Source organism: Geotrypetes seraphini, chromosome 2 (genome assembly GCF_902459505.1).
Source record: "Geotrypetes seraphini chromosome 2, aGeoSer1.1, whole genome shotgun sequence".
NCBI classification, from domain to species: Eukaryota; Metazoa; Chordata; class Amphibia; order Gymnophiona; family Dermophiidae; genus Geotrypetes; species Geotrypetes seraphini.
The window spans coordinates 20494088-20515956 of NC_047085.1; the positions used below are offsets into that span (position 1 = coordinate 20494088).

Below are 21869 nucleotides of genomic sequence, written 5' to 3' on the forward strand. Positions count from 1 at the left end.
GGGCTACTGCTGGACAGAGGAAGCAGGCAAGGGGTGGTGGTGGACAGCCAAAGAAAGAGAGAGACAGAAAGAAAGACAGACAGCGGCCAAGGAGAGAGAGAAAGAAAGACAGGTAGACAGTGGCCAAGGAGAGAAAGACACACACACACATGTATTCTAGCACCCGTTAATGTAACAGGCTTAAAGACTAGCTCTTTATAATACCGAGGGCCTCAAAATAGTTGGTTCAAAATCTTGTCTCTTGCAATTGATACTTTGATAGTTTTTCACATTCTGCATGCTGCACTCCTTTCAGCTGTGTAGAGCTGAAATTATCAGAAGCAATTAAGGAAAGATTTATAAACTCTAGTTAATTGCTTCTGCTAATTTCAGCTAATCCACGTTTTGGATTTGGAGGTAGTTACCTCCTGCAAAGTCGTCATTCCTTCAATAAGACAGTCACCCAGTTTTTCACCTCCAAATCCAAAATGTGGCCCTGCAGAGGGTTTGAGTTTGAGAACTCCCCACCCCCTCCCTGCCTTTAGATTCATCCCTTTGGCAGCCCACGCCCCCGTTGTCCTGCCAATAAAGTTCAGTGAATCAGTGCAGGAAGGGGGAGGGGCAGGGATAGCCCTGGGAACTCGAAGCTCCGCCCCCTCCGAATCGCTCTCGCGCTCTCTCTCTCCTCGCCGCCGCGCGCTGGAGCCACACGCGCGAGCTGTAGAACGCCAGCGCCGTCTCTTTCCCTGGCTCAGGCAGCAGCAGCAGTGCCGGAGTCTGCAGGCGGCGCGGGGCTCCTGGGGCGTCCGCCGAGACCGTTGCACCGGTAGACGCATGCAAGTATGCATTTCTTTCTGCTCTTCATTGTCGCTTTGGAGGCATCGGGGGCAGAATTGCTGCTGCTTTTTTTTGCTGTTCTTCTCGCCTGGCAGCTGTCAGAGCCGTTCTTAGCTGCTGCCCCCCCGCCTGGGGGTTATTAAAAGCCGCCTCCCCGAAAGCTCCTGCAGACCGTATTTGGCCACATGGCACCGATCGGAGCAAGATCTGACCGGGATCCCGGGGCCGTTTAGCGGGGAGTGACTGCCCCGGGGCCCTGATTGCGGGGTGGGTCTAATGACAGCTAAAGCCGAGACTTGTTAGGCTGGGGCGCCGGGAGATCAAGGGCCAGATGTGCCGAGCCTTTTCTCCAGCACATCTGGCACCAGGCGGTGGGGGAGGGGAACTGGCTCTGGCCCAGGTATGGTTTTCTGCCTGTTTGATGCTGGTGGCGTTCAAATGCAGTGATTTTGCTCCATTCGTTAAGAGAAACAGAGGGGGGGGCGGGGGGGGGGTCTCCAGGCAGCCCTGAGCTTCCTCCCCTCCCCCCCTCCATCCCCTTTTTATGCATTGGACTTAGCTGCAGTTCAGGTTACAGTGAAGCTCGCTGAGAGGATGGAGGGGCATTGTGTGTTTGGGGGGGGGGGGCGGCTCCTGTCAGTCATGCAGACTGTAGGCTGAAGGGCAAAGAGCAACAAGTTTCGCAGGCAGAGCTGCTGCCAAGAGAAGCCGCCTCCGATTCTCTTGAAGTTTTTGCACTCTTGGGGGGCTCCTTTTACTAAGGTGCGCTAGTGCTTTTAGCGCGCGCTAAACGCTAACGCCTCCCTAGAGCTGGCGTTAGTTTTTTTTTCCGTTTAGCGCAGGGGTTGCAGCGCGCGTTAAAAACGTTAGCGCACCTTAGTGAAAGGAGCCTTTCATCTTTGCGAAGTTTTAGGTTTGTGAGGTGACAGGTGGCCGGGGAAAACCAGAAGTAGTATTGCAACTGGGGGGGGGGAGGGGGAAAAGGCGCTGTTAAGGTATCACTTTCTCACCTTGCAAGTTATTTCCTGATACTGTACTTAAATTTTTTTTTTTTTTTTAATCTTTTGGAATGCAGTTTATGTTTCCTTTAAGTCCAAACTCCAATAGAGCACGCTCTGTGTCGGCCTCGCTCAGGGCTGAATTTGAGGAATTCTTTCCCCGTGTGACCGTAGATCTGGTGAACAGTTTCTGTGTGTTGTTTGAACAGTTCCTGTCCAGATGAGCTGCTTTTGTTCTGCCACAATCCCAGCTCTTGCTTCTGGTGGAGACGGGAGGCACGGGGGTCCCCCCAGCGCTGCTCTGCGTGTGGTTGATTTTCTGTGTGGGTGAGTTTGAACAGACCTCAGTAGCTGAGTGGGACATACATTCCTGTCGCGTGTCGCCATCCTGCTATGCACAGAGGCGGTGGGGTCTCGCTTGTGTGGCTCCTGGGACCCAGGGAACATTTTGGGTTATTTAAACAGAAATAGAGAAAAGCATATAAATCGCCCTTAGCAACAGCCTTGTTATCTTCCTTGTGGTTTTTATTAAGCAGTTTTCATGGTAGGTTTTGTTTTTTCTTACTGTTGACCTTTGTTTTATCTCCGTTATCTTCTAACTACAGAGCATATTTCAGATTTTCCAACATTTTTTTTTCTTTCCTTCTGCTGCTACTACATTTCTATACTGCTGAAAGGCGTACGCAGCGTTGTACATCTAGCATTCAATAGAAGGTCCCTGCTCAGAAGAGCTTACAATCTAATTTGGACAGACAGACTGGACATCTCGGAGTTGGGGAGGTTCGGGCAGAAGGAATGATACAATGGGTAAAGCGAGAGAGAGTTAGGAAGTTGAAAGCGGCTTAAAAAAAAAATTGGGTTCTTAGCTTGGATTTGAATACCGCTAGAGACGGAGCATGACTTACTGACTCTGGCAGCCTGTTCTGACAGCTGAATTAGCAGATTCCTCAAGGAACAAATCGCACATAGCATTTGGGGGGTGGGGTCTCTTTTTTTTTTTCCCCCACTGCTAACAGTCTAGCTTTTGGTGTTGTCATTTCAGGCTTTGACGACAGGTTACTGTTTCTTCTTCAGAAGTTCTTGTTCTGTATCAGGTGGGGAACTGTTTGTGTTCTGCTTGTGTGACAGCTGAAGGATTTTAAGAACATAAGCAGTGCCTCCGCCGGGTCAGACCACAGGTCCATCCTGCCCGGCAGTCCGCTCCTGCGGCGGCCCAAACAGGTCACGACCTGTCTGAATCACCAGAAGGGGCTCCCTTGCCACCTTGGTTTCTCATTGAAGTCCTATCTTCCCATCGAAGTCCTAACCCTCCGGTCTTGCACATGCACGACCTGGTTGGGTTTCTATACTTATTACCTGGTTAGCTTTCTATACTTGTGTTACATCCCAGCTCCTCCCTCAGTATCCGTCCAATCCCTGTTTGAATCCCTGTACCGTACTCTGCCTGATCACTTCCTCCGGTAGCGCATTCCAAGTGTCCACGACCCTTTGGGTGAAAAAAAACTTCCTTGCATTTGTTTTGAACCTATCTCCCTTCAGTTTCTCCGAATGCCCCCTCGTACTTGTTGTCCCCTTCAGTCTGAAGAATCTGTCCCTATCCACCCTCTCTATGCCCCTCATGATCTTGAAGGTCTCTATCATATCTCCCCTGAGCTCCTTTTTCCAGAGAGAAGAGCCCCAGCCTATCCAACCTCTCGGCGTATGGGCAGTGTTCCAGCCCTTTTACCAGTTTCGTTGCTCTCCTTTGGACTCTCTCAAGTACCGCCATGTCCTTCTTGAGGTGCGGCGACCAATACTGAACGCAGTATTCCAGATGTGGACGCACCATCGCTCGATTTTGCTAGGTTATGCTGTCTGTATTAGTCCTGTAGATCCAGGTTTTTATTTTTGTTTTTTTTTTTTAAGTTCAAAATTTTATTAATTTGCAATACAATACAAGGTGAATATGCTTTCGAAGAAGCATAGAATAAAAAATTCCAGTATAGAGAATGACACGGAGACATATTTGTCCCTGTCCCCACAGGAACTCAATTTCCCCTGTACCGTCCCCGCAAGTTTTGTCGCGGTCCCTGCCCCGTTCCTGTAAGCTCAGCCTTAACCGCGCAAACCTCAAACATTTCTGATTTTAAAGTGCTTCAGGCTTGTGCGGTGTCAGGTCAAAAGCGCGCCGCGACAAAGGCGCGCCCAGACAATTGAGCGCAGCGCGGAGGTGTGCGCCGTTCTAAATTACTGTTTTTAGGGCTCCGACGGGGGGGCGTGGGGGGGAACCCCTCCACTTTACTTAATAGACATCACGCCGCGTTGTGGGGGGGGGCGTGGGGGGTTGTAACCCCCCACATTTTACTGAAAACTTAACTTTTTCCCTGTTTTTAGGGAAAAAGTTCAGTTTACAGTAAAATGTGGAGGGTTACAACCCTCCATAACGCCGGCGCGATGTCTATTAAATAAACTGGGGGGGTTCCCCAACAAGAACCCCCGTCGGAGCCCCTAAAAACTGTAATTTTGTGCGGCGCACGCCTCCGCGCTGCGCTCAATTGTCGGTGCGCGCTTTTGTCTTTCACGCCGTTGTCTATGAACCGGCTTGTGCAGGTGAGGACGGAGCTTGCAGGAATGGGGCAGGGACAGGAACAGGAAAAGAACTCATGGGGGCGGGAAAATGAGGTGCCTTGGGGACGGGGAAAAATATGTCCCCCGTCATTCTCTATTCCAGTAGGAACAGTGTTGACATTCTTAGGACCCAGAGGAATATTTGCAGTGTTGCTTTCTCATAGGTAGGGTTGTTGCACGTTTTTAAGTTCTGTTGAAAACAATGCTGTCGGCCAAACTTCCTACTTTCAGTAGCTCTCTAGAGACACGTTATACCAATCCTTGAAAGTGCTCAAAGAAAACTGTGAATGTTAGAGACCATGGTATGGGGTCAAGCCCACCAGGACACGAACTCGTGTTCTCGATCATTGCGCTTAAATGTGTCTTTCAAATGGGCTAAATTTCAGTATATCATAGTGACCGCAGCTTGAAGCACCCGGAAGTGCGTGTTGTCGCTATGATGATGTCACGTGTAGAGAATGACACGGTGACAAAATTCATCACCGTTCCTGTCCCCGTGGATAACCGTAGGAAATAATCCCATGTCGTTTTCTAGTGTCTGTTTCAACCTCGGTCCTTCTACATCAGCATTCTTCAAAGCAAAGCTTGCGGGTCAGTGGTTGTGGCCATTCATACTCTGATTCTTATGTGAGCCAAGGATAATGAAGCCATTGTGACATCACTGATGTGATTGGCTCTTAGGCACTGGTGGAATGAGGCATTATGACATCACAATATCTGCTCTGGATACCAGAGACTGTCATTCTTCAGTGTCTATCTCAACCTCAGTCCTTCTACACCAGCATTCTTCAAAGCAAAGCTTGAGGGTCAGTGGTTGTGGCCATTCATACTCTGATTCTTCCCTCTCTCCTTAAAGAATGACATGAAAATGGTTTCCCGTGGTTGTTCAAATCGGTCAAGCCGTTTTTGAATTACAGTGAGAATGGCAGCTTTTTACATTTTTTCCATTGACATGAATGGGTGAAATCTGATTTTCTGTTTGTAGCTCCGCCCATGTGTGCAGGTGGGCCGCGAGACCCCCAGAACATATCACCCCAGGTAGTGAGGGATCTGCATACCAAGTTTCGTTCAAATCGGTCAAGCCGTTTTTGAATTACTGTGAGAATGGCAGCTTTTTACATTTTTTCCATTGACATGAATGGGTGAAATATGATTTTCTGTTTGTAGCTCCGCCCACGTGTGCAGGTGGGACGCGAGACCCCCAAAACATATCATCCCAGGTAGTGAGGGATCTGCATACCAAGTTTCGTTCAAATCGGTCAAGCCGTTTTTGCGTGATCGCGGCACATACACACATACATACACACATACATACCTCCGATTTTATATATATATATATATATATATATATAAAATATATATATAAAATAAAATAAATATAAAATAAAATATATATAATATAAAATAAAAAATAAAATATAAAATAAAAATATATATAAAATATATATATAAAATGTATATATATATATATATATAATATATATATATACATACAGACCTGGCTGGCCGATCAAGTAGTTAAATTATACTCTGCTCCAGAATCTTACAAATGAATTGTGTCCCCGACTCAGTGTGCCCCTTCCGTAGCATCCACTATCTCCTTCGCTCCCTAATAAAGATCCCACGTACCTGTCCCACGTTCTCTGCTCTTCTCCCCCCACCTCGTTAAAAATGTAACCTTTGCTACCAGTTGAAGAGCTCCCTAGCCCGTACCTCCCCGGTCCCTCCCCCCAAAAAGTTGACAATGTGCTTTCCGGCCACCGACACCACCGCTCTTCGTGCATGCTCGGTTCATGCGTGTAAACTTGGCATGCACGAGGAGCATCCGTGTCAGCAGCTGGAAAGCACACTGCCGACTTCTCGCCCTGGGGGAGGTTTGGGCTGCGGAGCTCTCCAGCTGGTGGGGCTTGGGCATCCCCGTTGGCCATTCAGAGTACTGCAGTTTAGGGAGGGCCCTGAGCCCAAAGTGTGTGTGAGGGCAGGCCTGCCCCCCCCCCCCGAGCTATGCCTCTGTTTTGAAGCTGGAGTCGGTACATTTTTACTAACTCCATTTAAAATTGCTTCCAACTCTACAGTGGACTTAGGCGTGCGACTGCCATTCTCCTCCCCCCCACTGCTCCATTTTTATTCATTTAAAAAATTTCTGTACTGTTTAGAAGTAAACGGTTTACATAATTTACGGTATACATAATTTTAAAACAAAAACAGGATAAAATAAACTTAGAAATCATCCTCAGAAATCATGATTACAAAATAATACCGTAACTTGACTAGTAAAGCTCATGAATAGTCCATCAACTCTTCCGGAGAGGAAAATTATTGGCTAGAGAAAGGCATCTACACTTCCCCCTCCGTATTTGCGGTTTCCATATCTACGGATTCACTTATTCGCGATTTTAAACCTAAAATTCCTTTTTCTTTTTTCGGGCTATTTTTAAGCCCTGAAAGCCCCCCCCCCCCCTTAAACCTTACCTGGTGGTCTAGCGGGTTTTCAGGCAGGAGCGATCTTCCCCCGCTCCTGCCCCGTGCAGATCGCTCACAGGAAATGGCTCGAGAGACTACGGGAGCTCAAGGCAGCCATTTCCTGTGAGCGATCTGCACGGGGCAGGAGCGGGGGAAGATTGCTCCTGCCTGAAAACCCGCTAGACCAGGGGTGTCCAACCTTTTGGCTTCCCTGGGCCGCATTGGCTGGAAAAAATGTTTCTGTGGCCGCACAAACGTGCAAACGCTACAGCAAGACAGAGGAGGGAGCTGGCAAGATGGTAAACACCCAGGGTCAGCATCGCCCTCGACTGGGGCCGCACAAAATACTTTATCCCAGGACAAGCAGGCAGCATATTCTTAACGTATGGGTGATGTCACCGACGGAGCCCCGGTACGGACACTTTTAACTAGAAAGTTCTAGTTGACCGCACCGCGCATGCGCGGGTGCCTTCCCGCTCGACGGAGGAGAGCGTGGTCCCCAGTTTCTTCGTTTCCGCGGAGCGAAGAAGACGCATGTGTTTTCAACGGCCGTTGAAAAATCAATTCCTGCCTTCCCGCTCGCGTAATTTTTCGTTGTTTTTCTCTTTTTTTCCCTTTGGGTTACTTTCCTTTTTATTTTCAAAAAAAAAATTGTCGGATTTTCTTTATTTTTCAGGCCGGCCCCGGTGGGGCCTGTTGCCACCATACAAGCCTCCGACTTTGATTTTGCGGAGGCCGTGTTTCCCTTTATGCCCCCTCAACCGGGCTTTAAGAAGTGCCAGCGGTGTGCACGCCCGATCTCTCTTACCGACCCGCACAATTGGTGCCTGCAGTGCTTGGGTCCAGAGCATCGGGCGGACACCTGCACCCGCTGTGCTACACTTAAAAAGCGCACCTTAAAAAATAGGCAGATCCAGCAAAATATTCTATTCGGTACCGGATCTGCCATGGAATTTGCCGCGACATTGACGGCACCGCAAAAGTCGACACCGACTACTTCGACTCCACCGGATCCTTCTTCGGGGTCGCTGGCCCCAGGTAAGCCGACTAAGAAGCCTTCCACTTCCCTTGAGCGCCCTCCTGCCACGGTTGCGACACCGGCAACCCCGGCACCGCATCGACCCCGCAAACGCTCCGCTCCGATATCGGTGAGTGCCTCGTCATCGGCCTCCTCATCGTCGGAGCGTAGAGCGGCACCTATGGTACCGAAGAAGAAAAAAGCGGTACCGGTGCCTCCCCTGGACGACCGCATCGCGGCCATACTCCAAACACAGTTACAGGAGCAGCTGCAACAACAGCTCCAACAACTGTTGCTGGTGTTGCTGGCACCGCACCTTCCGGTACGGGACTGGTCCGAGCCTCGCACCGTTCCATCGGTGTCGACCCCCTTGGTACCGCTCAACACTTCCATGCCGGTCCTCTCGGCTGAGCCACATCTTTCCCAACCTACGGTACAGACCCGCTCTGATGCCGATCCTCCTCGGTACCAGGTACGGCACCGGTCTTCCTCACCCGGTACCGCCTCGGTCCGCTCTGGCAAGTCTCTCTCCAAAACCCGCCATGCCGAGCCCTCCACACCGATGTCCCGCCGTGCGCACCCCGACATCAGGGACCCAGACTTATGGGAAGAATCCCCACACGGTACCGAGGAAGACGCTTCCTCCACGGACGAGGAACCTTCAGTGACTGATACCGTCTCAAAACCTGAACAGTCCTCGTTCACCAAATTCCTTAGGGAGATGTCTGCTTCTCTTTCCATTCCCTTAGAGTCCGACTCTAAAAAGTCACAGGCCTTTCTCGATGCCTTAGACTTTGAGCAACCTCCTAAGGAATTCCTCAAGTTACCCGTACATGACATCCTACGGGAAACTTTTTATAAGAACTGGGAGAACCCCCTCACTGTCCCGGGGGCCCCTCGCAAATTGGATAGCTTGTATCGGGTCATTCCCATCCCAGGGTTTGACAAGCCTCAATTGCCCCATGAATCTCTCCTGGTGGAGTCCACCTTAAAGAAAACTCAGGGCTCCAGTGTCTATGCCTCCACCCCTCCTGGCAGAGAGGGAAAAACTATGGATAAGTTTGGCAAGCGCCTTTTCCAGAATGCAATGCTGGCCAACAGGGCAAATAATTACACCTTTCACTTCTCCTTCTACATGAAGCATCTGGTGCAACAACTCTCCGCCTTACAAAAATACATCCCTGAACGTAAGGTGCCTCTTTTTCAACAACAAATTTCCAGTCTGCTCCAACTCCGGAAATTCATGGTGCGCTCCATTTATGACTCGTTTGAGCTGACCTCTCGAGCGTCTGCCATGGCTGTTGCCATGTAGCGTCTGGCCTGGTTGAGAGTTTCTGACCTCGACATTAACCACCAAGACCGCCTGGCTAATGCACCTTGTCTTGGTGATGAACTCTTCGGGGAGTCCCTGGACTCAACAACCCAAAAACTCTCGGCTCACGAGACCAGGTGGGACACCCTGGTGAAGCCTAAAAAGAAGACCCCGCCTGCTCGCCCCTACAGACAGCAGTCTTCCTACCAACGCAGGTTCTCGGCCAGACCTCTCATCCCGCCTCAACAGCAGCCTCGCCGACCTCGTCAACAGCATCAAACTCAGGCTCGCTCACAGTCTCACCAACCTGCCAAGCCTCTTCCTCCGTCAAAACCTTCTCAGCCCTTTTGACTTTTTCCTCCAGGGCATAGCCAGTCTCCCACCATCATTGCCTCTTCCTCAGCCTATCGGAGGTCGCCTCCAACTCTTCCTCAGCCGTTGGGAGGTCATCACATCAGACCAATGGGTCCTCAACATCATTCGCCATGGCTACTCTCTCAACTTCCAGACTCTTCCACCAGACAATCCTCCCGTAGAGTCTGCTTCACACTCCTCCCAAACCCCCCTCCTCCTGAGGGAGGTCCAATCCCTCCTTCTTCTCAATGCCATCGAAGAGGTGCCTCCGGACCAAAGGGGTCAGGGATTCTACTCCCGCTACTTCCTGGTTCCCAAAAAGACAGGAGACCTTCGTCCCATCCTCGATCTCAGGGACCTCAACAAGTGTCTGGTCAAGGTGAAGTTCAGAATGCTCTCCCTTGCCACGCTTTACCCTCTTCTCTCTCAACACGACTGGCTATGTTCCCTGGACCTCAAAGAGGCCTACACTCACATCCCAATCAATCCGACTTCACGTCGCTACCTACGGTTTCAGATACAGCACCGTCACTATCAGTACAAAGTGCTACCCTTTGGCCTCGCATTATCACCCAGGGTGTTCACCAAGTGCCTTATTGTGGTGGCGGCCTTCCTCAGGTCTCACGACTTCCAGGTGTTCCCCTACTTGGACGATTGGTTGGTGAAAGCGCCTACATCTCCGCTTGTGCTACAAGCCACTCATCACACCATCTCGCTCCTCCATTTACTGGGGTTCGAGATCAACTACCCCAAGTCGCACCTACTTCCCACACAGCGACTTCAATTCATTGGAGCAGTTCTGGACACCACTCTGATGAGGACGTTTCTTCCCGCCGACCGACAACGGACCCTGCTCCATCTCTGTCGTCAGGTGCTCCTTCATCACTCCGTCCCAGCTCGGCAGATGATGGTCCTCCTGGGCCACATGGCCTCGACGGTCCATGTGCTTCCTCTGGCACGACTCCACCTCAGGACACCTCAATGGACTCTTGCCAACCAATGGTCACAGACCACGGATCTTCTTTCTCATCCCATCTCTGTGACATCGTCTCTTCAGCAATCTCTTCACTGGTGGTTGAACTCCTCAAATCTTTCCAGGGGTCTACTCTTTCATCTACCCCCTCACTCCATGATCATAACCACGGTTGCCTCCCCCTATGCGTGGGGAGCTCACCTGGGAGATCTACGCACCCAGGGACTCTGGACCCCTCAGGAGCGTCAACATCACATCAATTTCCTGGAACTCAGAGCCATGTTCTATGCTCTCAAGGCCTTCCAGCACCTTCTCTACCCTCAGGTTCTTCTCCTGTGCACAGACAATCAAGTCGCCATGTACTACATAAACAAGCAAGGCGGCACCGGATCCCCCCTCCTCTGTCAGGAGGCCCTCCGAATATGGACCTGGGCCACGACCCACAGTCTCTTCCTCAAGGCTGTATACATCCAGGGCGAACAGAACTCCCTGGCCAACAATCTCAGCCGCATCCTTCAACCCCACGAGTGGACTCTGGACCCTCCAACACTCCACTCCATCTTTGCTCGCTGGGGCACTCCACAGGTGGACCTCTTTGCAGCTCTTCACAATCATTAGCTGCCCCAGTTCTGTTCCAGACTCTTCTCTCCTCATCGTCTGACCCCAGACGCATTCCTGCTCGACTGGACGGATCGGTTCCTCTATGCCTTTCCTCCTCTACCTCTGATGTTGCGGACGTTATCCAAACTCCGCAGGGACAGGGCCACCATGATTCTCATCGCCCCTCGGTGGCCTCGCCAACAGTGGTTCTCCCTCCTGCTTCAGCTCAGCTCCAGGGAGCCCATTCCTCTTCCTGTGTTTCCTACTCTACTTACGCAGCAGCATCAGTCTCTACTACATCCCAATCTGTCTTCGCTCCACCTGACAGCTTGGTTTCTCTCGGGCTGACCTCTGCAGAGAATCTGTCTCAGCCTGTCCGTCGCATTTTGGATGCCTCCAGGAAACCGGCCACCCTCCAATGTTACCATCAGAAGTGGACCCGGTTCTCCTCTTGGTGTCTCCTGCGTCATCACTATCCCACCTCATTGGCGGTGGAAACTGTATTGGACTATTTGCTCTCTCTCTCCGACGCTGGCCTCAAGTCTACCTCAATCAGAGTCCACCTCAGTGCCATCACTGCGTTTCATGAGCCTATCCTCGGAAAACCGCTTACGGCTCATCCTTTGGTTTCCCGGTTCATGAGAGGCCCCTTCAATGTCAAACCACCTCTGAAGCCTCCTCCTGTCGTCTGGGACCTGAATGTGGTTTTATCAGCTCTCATGAAACCTCCTTTTGAGCCTCTTGCCACAACTTCGCTCAAACTTCTAACATGGAAGGTGCTTTTCCTCATTGCCATCACCTCTGCCAGGAGGGTTAGTGAGATGCATGCACTGGTTGCCGACCCTCCTTTCACTGTTTTTCACCATGGCAAGGTGGTTCTGCGTACCCATCCTAAATTCCTTCCCAAGGTGGTCTCGGACTTCCACCTCAACCAGTCCATTGTGTTGCCTGTCTTTTTCCCTAAGCCCCATTCTCATCCTGGGGAACAGGCGTTGCACACGCTGGACTGTAAGTGTGCCCTTGCATACTACCTTGACCGTACCAGGGCTCACCGCTCTTCACCTCAGCTCTTTCTGTCCTTCGATCCTAACCGTCTAGGTCGCCCTGTCTCTAAACGAACGCTTTCCAACTGGCTTGCTGCCTGCATTGCGTTCTGTTATGCTCGGGCCGGTCTCCCACTGGAAGGTGCTGTCACGGCCCACAGGGTCAGAGCTATGGCTGCTTCTGTGGCTTTCCTCCGTTCCACGCCCATCGAGGAAATCTGCAAGGCTGCCACTTGGTCCTCAGTTCACACGTTCACTACTCACTACTGTCTGGATACCTTCTCCAGACAGGATGGACACTTCAGCCAATCTGTGTTACAAAATTTATTTTCCTAATGGCCAACCATCCCTCCTCCCTCTCTGTTAGCTTGGAGGTCACCCATACGTTAAGAATATGCTGCCTGCTTGTTCTGGGATAAAGCACAGTTACTTACCGTAACAGGTGTTATCCAGGGACAGCAGGCAGATATTCTTACGACCCGCCATCCTCCCCGGGTTGGCTTCTTAGCTGGCTTATCTTAACTGGGGACCACACTCTCCTCCGTCGAGCGGGAAGGCACCCGCGCATGCGCGGTGCGGTCAACTAGAACTTTCTAGTTAAAAGTGTCCGTACCGGGGCTCCGTCGGTGACGTCACCCATACGTTAAGAATATCTGCCTGCTGTCCCTGGATAACACCTGTTACGGTAAGTAACTGTGCTTTATGGGGCCGCAGGTTGGACATCCCTGTGCTAGACCACCAGGTAAGGCTTATTGGGGGGGGGGGGCTCACAGGGCTAAAAATAGCCGTGGGAAGCGGGGGTTTGGGGCAGAACCGGCGCGAATATTATTCGCGGGCCGACTCTGCCCCTAACCACCGCGAATACGGAGGGGGAAGTGTACAAATAACTGGGTCTTAAGTAATTTTCTAAATATGCCCTTTTCACGTCGGTTTCGTATCTGACCCACCAGGGAGTTCCATAACTTAACTCCTGCGCAACAAAAAAAGTCCTTTTACCGGTCTCGACAAGCCTTGGATTCGCAGTCGTCCTCAGTAAAGCTAGATTCTCTGCGCGCAATGATCTTTTTAGTGTGTAACTACGGGCTTCTTTTACTAAGCTGCGTTAGGGCTTTAACGCATGGAATAGCGCACGCTACAATGCACGGGCGCGCTAGACGCTAATGCCAGCATTGAGCTGGCGTTAGTTCTAGCCACGTAGCGCAGGTTTAGCAAGCGCTAAAAACGCTAACGCGGCTTAGTAAAAGGAGCCCTAAGTATATTATTTTTAAACAATTCTGGAATGTTTCCATACAAGAACTGATGCCAAATCATCACTGCTTTATACTGTACTCGGAAGGCGACTGGTAACCAGTGCAAATTTTGGTGCTTAATTACTGCTAACTTCCATTTGAGCATCAAAAATTAGACGCCAAATTTTAAATTTGTTTGGTGGGGGGTGGCGAGTAAAGACTTAAGATAAATAGGAACCCCAAAAAATATAATCGTCCAAATTTATTAGAAAAAATATGTCATTAAAAATGAGGGAAGTAGGTGGGGGGAAGGATATAATCTTTTCTCCCCACTTAGGGGCATCTATGATCCGATCTTATTTGTGTTAATATTAGAAATGCAGATCCAGAAGCTTGTTTTTGCTATCAGCTGGTGAGGGCGCCAGAGAGCTTTGCGTCCCTTTATGCATCCCAAACTGGGGCTGCAGCTCCCTCCCGGGCAGGAAAGAACTTTGATGTGAGAATCATTGGAGGAGGGCTGAGGGGTAGGGGATATCCCTGGGAAAAGAAGACCCCCCGATCCCATTGAGATCTTAGACCTACTTATGGAGATGGATACATGGGTGCTCACCCTGCCTTTTCTCTCCCTCTTTGTTGCAGGCAGGTAAGGGTTTGCCTATCAAAGTGAAGGGACACCAGTGAGAAACTCTTCTCGTTGCTTCCTATAACGTTGCACTGGGTGGAGTGCCAGCATTGTAATGCATGTGTGTGCACTTCTCCCTCCATATTTGCGGTTTCAGCAATCACGGTTTCGATTATTTGCGGTTTTTAGATTGCTGGCTCCTTCCCCCCCCCCCCCAAAAAAAAAAAAATTACATCAGCTTGCATAGAGAAATCGCTGATTCCCGGCGTTTACAGAGAAAATCGCAGATTCCCGGCACTTTTTTCACCGTGTTTTGCCTCTCCTTCAGGAACAGGCCAGGTCTCCCACCGTGCTATTCGCGGTTTCGCCATATTCACGATGGCTTTTAATAGAAAACATGTGAAAAAGTTATTGGCGGTTTTTCTGTATTCGCGGGTCTCTTAATCCCCTATCACAGCGAATACGGAGGGAGGAGTGTATATGTTTATTAAATAGGGAGAACTGATTTCTGAGTCATCAGGGTAACCGTAAAAAAATACAGGCTTGCAATGATTGGGGGCAGATTTAGCCACGTTTTTGGGTTTGTTTGTTTTTTTTCTCGTCTGGGAGCTGTCGGAATTGTTTGTACCTCTCCTGTGCCTGGGTTATTAAAAGCTGCCTCCCAGAAACCTAATACAGACCGTATTTGGCCACATGGCAAGGAACAGAGCAAAATTGTTGACCTGGCGCAGGCAGTGTTTTCTGTCCCAGGGTGGAATATCGCGTATTGAATCTGACCAGGATCCCATGTCATTTAGCAGTGACTTACTGCCCGTGTGTGGCAGCCCGGGGCCCTGATTTACTGATTTCGGGGTGGATCTAATGACAGCTGGGGGCACCGGGAGATAAAGGGCCAGAGGTGCCGGGCATTTTCCCAGAGAGACAAAACAGGCAAAAGCCTGTAGCGCATCTTTCACCAGAGCCACTTTCTCAAAGGCGCTGGAGGAGGGGAACTGGCCCTGGCCAGCTTCCAGGTCTCCCAGGTATGATTTTCTGCGTCTTTGATGCTGGTGGCATGCAAATGCAGTGATTTTGCTCCATTTACAGAGAGAGAGGTGCAAAATGTGGAGAAGGAGCAGCAGAGCTGTGGGGTTCTCTAGGCAGCCCTGAGCTTCCTCCCCTCCCTCCTGGATGGGTGATCTCCTCCCCCCCCTTTTTTTTTTTTTTCCTTTGAGCTTAGTGAGTTTTACTATAACCTGACCTGCAGCTGAGAGGATGGAGAGTTTGTTAGATATCCAGTAGAGAATGACACGGGACAAATTTTTCCGTAGGAACTCATTTTCCCATCCCGGCAAGTTCTTTTCCTGTCCCTGCCCCATTCCTGAAAGCTCCATCCTCATCTGCACAAGCCTCAAACACTTTAAAATCCTAAGTAGCAACATTCTAGAGCTGAGATTGTGATGTCATAATGCCTCATTCCACCAATGCCTAAGCTCCGTCCTCATCTGCACAAGCCTCAAACACTTTAAAATCCTAAGTAGCAACATTCTAGAGCTGAGATTGTGATGTCATAATGCCTCATTCCACCAATGCCTAAGCTCCGTCCTCATCTGCACAAACCTCAGACCCTTTAAATTCCTAAGTAGCAACATTCTAGAGCTGAGATTGTGATGTCATAATGCCTCATTCCACCAATGCCTAAGCTCCGTCCTCATCTGCACAAACCTCAGACCCTTTAAATTCATAAGTAGCAATATTCTAGAGCTCAGATTGTGATGTCATAATGCCTCATTCCACCAATGCCTAAGCTCTGTCCTCATCTGCACAAGCCTCAAACACTAAAATCATAAGTGTTCGAGGCTTGTGCGGTTAAAGCAGAGCTTGCAGGAACAGTGACAAAACTCGCAGGGACGGGAGAGGAAAATTGAGTTCCTGCAGGGATAGGGGATAATTTGTCCCTGTGTCATTCTCTAATATCCAGACAGCGGACTGAAGCGGAAGGTTTCGAGAGCAGAGCTGCTGACAAGAGGAGCCCCAGATCTCCTTGAAGTTTATACTCCTTAAGTTGTAGGCTTGTGTAGTGAGGTCAGAGGTGGCTGTGGCAAACCAGGACAAGGTTTCAATTGAAAAACAGTTCTGTAAAGGTAGTATCCTCTCCTCGCCCCTCCCTCCAACTTCTTAAATATAATAACACTGTGAGTGCTATTTCTAGAGACAGAAAATTTTTTGTTTCTTTGGAGCGTCTTTTTTTTTTTTTTTTCCTGAAACCTAAGTTGCAATAGTGAGCCTTGTTGCAGCCCGTTTATGTAAGTTTTTGGAACTCCTCTCATATGAGAAAAGACTAAAAGGTTAGGGGCTCTTCAGCTTGGAAAAAAAACGGCTGAGAGAGGATAAGATCTAAGTCTACAAAATCCTGAGTGGTATAGAACGTGGAAAAAAGTAGATCAATTTTCTTTTGGTCTGTCAAAAATTACAAAGACTAGGGGACACTCGATGAAGTTACAGGAATATAGGGGTCCTTTTATCAAGCTGCGGTAGGGGTTTGACGTGCGTTAGTTTTTTAGCCGGCCGCGGGGGTTAGTGCGTTATGAAATGTCCGACGCACTAACCCCGCTAGTGCGGCTTGATAAAAGGACCCCATAGTTTTAAAACCAATAGGAGGAAATATTTTTTTTCACTCGGAGACTAAATCTGGAATGCATTGCCAGAGGTTATAGTAAGAGGAGGTTAACGTAGCTGGTTTTGAGAAAGGTTTGGACAAGTTCCTGGAGGAAAAGTTCATAGTTTCTTATTGAGACAGACATGGAGGTAGCCACTGCTTGCCCTGGATCAGTAGCATGGAGTATTGCTACTGTTTGGGTTTTTGCCGGGTGCTAGTGACCTGGATTGGCCACCGCGAAGATGGGCTATTCTGCTAGCTGGACCATTGGCTATTCTTATGGGCTTATGTTCTTATGGATTTTCTACCAGTGTGATCCTAGATCTGGTGAACAGATCCTGTGTTGTTTTAATGGTTCCTTTCCAGCAGAGGTGCTTGTGTTCAGTGACTCTAACTCTGCTTCTGGTGGAGGTACAGGGCCTCCAGTGCTGCTCTGTGTATGGTTGAACAGGCCTGTGGAACCTGTCATGTATGTAACCATCCTGTTATATTTATTTAACACATCCTCCCAAAGGAGCCCAGAATGGGTTGCAGGAGTACATTCATAGTTTGGGTAACATAGAAACAGACGGCAGACAAGGGCCACGGCCCATCAAGTCTGCCCACCCCATTACCCTCCCCTACCTTTCTCTGTGAAGAGATCCCACATGACGATCCCATTTTGTCTTAAAATCAGGCACACTGCTGGCCTCAGTTACCTGTGATGGAAGATTATTCCAGCGATCGACCACCCTTTCGGTGAAGAAGTATTTCCTGGTGTTTCCCGCCCCTGATTTTCCACGGGTGCCCTCTTGTTGCCGTGGGGCCTTTGAAAAAGAAGATATCCTCTTCCACCTCGATACGGCCCGTGAGATATTTGAACGTCTCGATCATGTCTTCCCCTCTCTCTGCGTTCCTCGAGTAAGTACAGCTGCAATCTTTTCAGCCGTTCCTCATACGGGAGATCCTTGAGTCCCGAGACCATCCGGGTGGCCATTCGCTGGACTGATTCAAGTCTCGGCACATCTTTGCGGTAAAGCGGCCTCCAGGACAAACTTTAGTGAGAAATGCAGACTTTACAGCATTTACAGTATAGACAAGGGGGTTTAGGTTACAGCATTTACAGTAAAGACAGAACATACAGACTTAGTAGGCATAGGGTGGATAAAATTGCAGCGTTTACAGTGTAGGTATAACATGGAGGTTACATAGTTTTCCTAGCGATGGGTGTATCTTTGTTGTCGGAGAATGTGGTGGTAATTGAGGTTGTATTTGTGGTGCCCTGCGAGTTTACAGAAGTCGCTTGGTGTATTAGGCAGTGCCTTTGAGATCCATCTGTCCGGGGTGTAGACGCGGGTTGATAACGGAGCTGGGTTTGTAAAGAGAGAGGTTTTCACGGCTTTCCTGATGCTCCAAAGACTTGTCTAGTGATCTAATGCAGTGGTTCCCAACCCTGTCCTGGAGGACCACCAAGCCGGTCGGGTTTTCAGGCTAGCCCTAATGAATATGCATGAGAGAGATTTGCATATCATGCAAGCGTCAGGCTTGCAAATCTGTCCCATGCGTATTCATTAGGGCTAGCCTGAAAACCCGATTGGCCTGGTGGTCCTCCAGGACAGGGTTGGGGGACCAGTGATTTATTGGATGGGGGGAGGGGATGACGTGCCATAATCTGGGTAAGTAATGAGAATAAGAGCGACTTCAGGCTGTCTCAGATGTGAGCGAGCGGCCAGGTGGCAGGATCAGCTGTTTTTCTGTTTGAGAACCCAGTGATCAGTTGGGGGACATAGGTTTGTAGTTTTGATGCTATGTAGTTTGGTGTCATCTTGTTAGAAAGTCTTTTAAGTATAGAATTTCCTAGAAAGCACCCAAAGCGATATTCTACAGCCAACGTCCCTCCTCGAGGGCCGAATCCAGTCAGGTTTTCGGGATTTCCCCAATGAATATGCATGAGGTCTGCTTGCATGTACTGCTTTCAGTGCATATTCATTCGGGAAATCCCGAAAACCTGACTGGATTCGGCCCTCGAGGAGGGACTTTGGAGACACCTGTTCTGCAGTATGTAACTGCAAGGAGGAGGGGCATAAATATGGGTGGAGCATGGGCAGGAAGTGGGCGTGTCTTCTACTTCTGCGTGCAACTTATAGAATGCTGTAAATTTACGCATGGCCAGTGTGGGACCGGGATCCTGGCGAGGCCTAGTAGCTCCGCAGAATCCTAGTCTTGGCGCGAGCGTAAAGGTGGTGGAACACAGCTTGCCTGGTGTCTCCCATAAATTGCACACCAAAATGGCCTGGTTTGTCCAAATATTACACTTTTATTGAACATCAATGAAAGTTCCAAACAAAAAGGTCAAAATTTGGCATCAATAAAAAAACCAAACATTCCAGTTTTCTCTGCTGCTTCTTTTCTCATACATGCAAGTTCCAATCCCAGCACCGGCTGTGCTTTCAGAAATAAGTTCAAAACAATAATAACACAAAATCCAATTCATCCTATATGCCACCTTCAAGGTAAGATAGAACAGTTCATGCCTCTGATAATAGTTTAGGATATAAGGCTTTTACCAGTACTAGCTCTAAAGCTGGTTTGGAGTAACCTTGAACAGCAGCTCCCCCTAATAGCAGGAGCAGAGAGGCCGGTTCTCCTACAGGTGTTGCCACTCTTTCCAATTATCTAAGCTCAAGGTAAATTCTGCAGCTTCCAGCACAGGTTCAAAACAGTGTATAAAAATACTTTCAAAACACAAAAACTCCAAAAAGGAAAAACCTTTCATAAAGGAAAAGAAAATTCAGGCTTTCCAAACCTACTCCCATTCCATGGGGTGCTCTTCCCCCTGAGGCATAACGTTCTCCAGCCAGTCCCTATCACAAACCTCGGACTGTGCTTCAGGATTTTCCATTTCCCAATCCTGGTGAGAACCTTCCTGTGCTGGCCATAAGTTAGCTGCTCTAGCTGACTTCCTTCTCAGCTTTTCCTCAGCTTCCAGTCCCAGCTGCCTCTCTCCTCCTTCTGACAAGGGAAGCTCAGAAAAAGGGAGACTTGGCCAGCAACCACGCCCCCTACCAGCAGAGTCAGCTAAACTCTTAAAGAGCCCTGTCCTTCTAGTTCCTGCCTGAGCTCTGTGAACTTTTAAAGGGGCAGGCTCACTCTTGACATTGTGCACAGGATTTCCACTATACCCAGGATGTTTCTTCCACTTAGTCACTGGAACTTTAGTGATACTTACAGGAGCTTTTCCCTTGGCTTTATTAGGCCTAGCCGGATCCCTGTCACACCAGCTCTATGGTTGGTGTAATGCTGGGCATGCAAATTTTGGCCATGTCAATGCTGACTTAAACTAGCGTTCTGTAACTGAATCTGGGCACCCGGATGCTTTTTAAGAATAGGCATGCCCAAAAGGATGCACCCCACTTGTAGAGTTGCCTTCACATTTTTTAAGGCTTGCCTAAATATGCTTTTAACGTACACGCGTCCTTAATATGCGCATGTGCCTCTTTTTCCATCCAGCACGTCCATGCACTCGATTACGCCTACCTTGCAGCCAGCTGATGTTGCAGTGAAAGAAGGGGTTAAAGACTGTGTTTGCCCGCACCTTTGAGGACTGAATAGACCAGGGGTGTCAAAGTCCCTCCTCGAGGGCCACAATCTAGTCGGGTTTTTAGGATTTCCCCAATGAATATGCATGAGATCTATTAGCATACAATGAAAGCAGTGCATGCAAATAGATCTCATGCATATTCATTGGGGAAATCCTGAAAACCTGACTGGATTGCGGCCCTCGAGGAGGGACTTTGACACCTGTGGAATAGACTCTTAGCTGTTCCTTTTCAATTCTTTGTTGCAGATTTTCTTTTGTTTTGGTGTATTGATGTGTTACATAGTAATATGATGGCAGATAAAGGTGTTATCCCAGGACAAGCAGGCAGCATATTCTTAACGTATGGGTGACGTCACCGACGGAGCCCCGGTACGGACATTTTTAACTAGAAAGTTCTAGTTGGCCGCACCGCGCATGCGCGAGTGCCTTCCCGCCCGACGGAGGAGTGCGTGGTCCCCAGTTTCTTCGTTTCCGCGGAGCGAAGAAGTCGCATGTTTTTCAACAACTTCCTCGAACTCAGGGCCATGTTCTATGCTCTCAAGGCCTTCCAGCACCTTCTCTACCCTCAGGTTCTTCTCCTGTGCACAGACAACCAAGTCGCCATGTACTACATAAACAAGCAAGGCGGCACCGGATCTCCCCTCCTCTGTCAGGAGGCCATCCGCATCTGGACCTGGGCCACGGCCCACAGTCTCTTCCTCAAGGCTGTCTATATCCAGGGCGAACAGAACTCCCTGGCCGACAATCTCAGCCGCATCCTTCTACCTCACGAGTGGACCCTGGATCCTCCCACACTCCACTCCATCTTTGCTCTCTGGGGCACTCCTCAGGTGGACCTCTTTGCAGCTCCTCACAACCATCAGCTGCCCCAGTTCTGTTCCAGACTCTTCTCTCCTCATCGTCTGGCCCCGGATGCATTCCTGCTCGACTGGACGGATCGGTTCCTCTACGGTCCATGTGCTTCCTCTGGCGCGACTCCACCTCAGGACACCTCAATGGACTCTTGCCAACCAATGGTCACAGACCACGGATCTTCTTTCTTATCCCATCTCTGTGACATGGTCTCTTCAGCAATCTCTTCACTGGTGGTTGAACTCCTCAAATCTTTCCAGGGGTCTACTCTTTCATCTACCCCCTCACTCCATGATCATAACCACGGATGCCTCCCCCTATGCGTGGGGAGCTCACCTGGGAGATCTACGTACCCAGGGACTCTGGACCCCTCAGGAGCGTCAACATCACATCAATTTCCTGGAACTCAGAGCCATGTTCTATGCTCTCAAGGCCTTCCAGCACCTTCTCTACCCTCAGGTTCTTCTCCTGTGCACAGACAATCAAGTCGCCATGTACTACATAAACAAGCAAGGCGGCACCGGATCCCCCTCCTCTGTCAGGAGGCCCTCCGAATATGGACCTGGGCCACGACCCACAGTCTCTTCCTCAAGGCTGTATACATCCAGGGCGAACAGAACTCCCTGGCCGACAATCTCAGCCGCATCCTTCAACCCCACGAGTGGACTCTGGACCCTCCAACACTCCACTCCATCTTTGCTCGCTGGGGCACTCCACAGGTGGACCTCTTTGCAGCTCCTCACAACCATCAGCTGCCCCAGTTC

At 49.6% G+C, this 21869-nt stretch overlaps 1 protein-coding gene across 2 annotated transcripts in view; it reads left to right on the top strand.

Annotated features, from left to right (window-relative positions):
- The first annotated feature begins 603 nt into the window (after positions 1 to 603).
- Positions 604 to 21869, top strand: part of PTP4A3 (protein tyrosine phosphatase 4A3) — a 224017-nt gene continuing 202751 nt past the window's right edge. For both annotated transcript variants that reach the window (XM_033933157.1, XM_033933158.1), the window contains exon 1: positions 604 to 819. The gene's annotated coding sequence lies outside the window, so the exon portion shown is untranslated. The remainder of the gene's footprint in view (positions 820 to 21869) is intronic.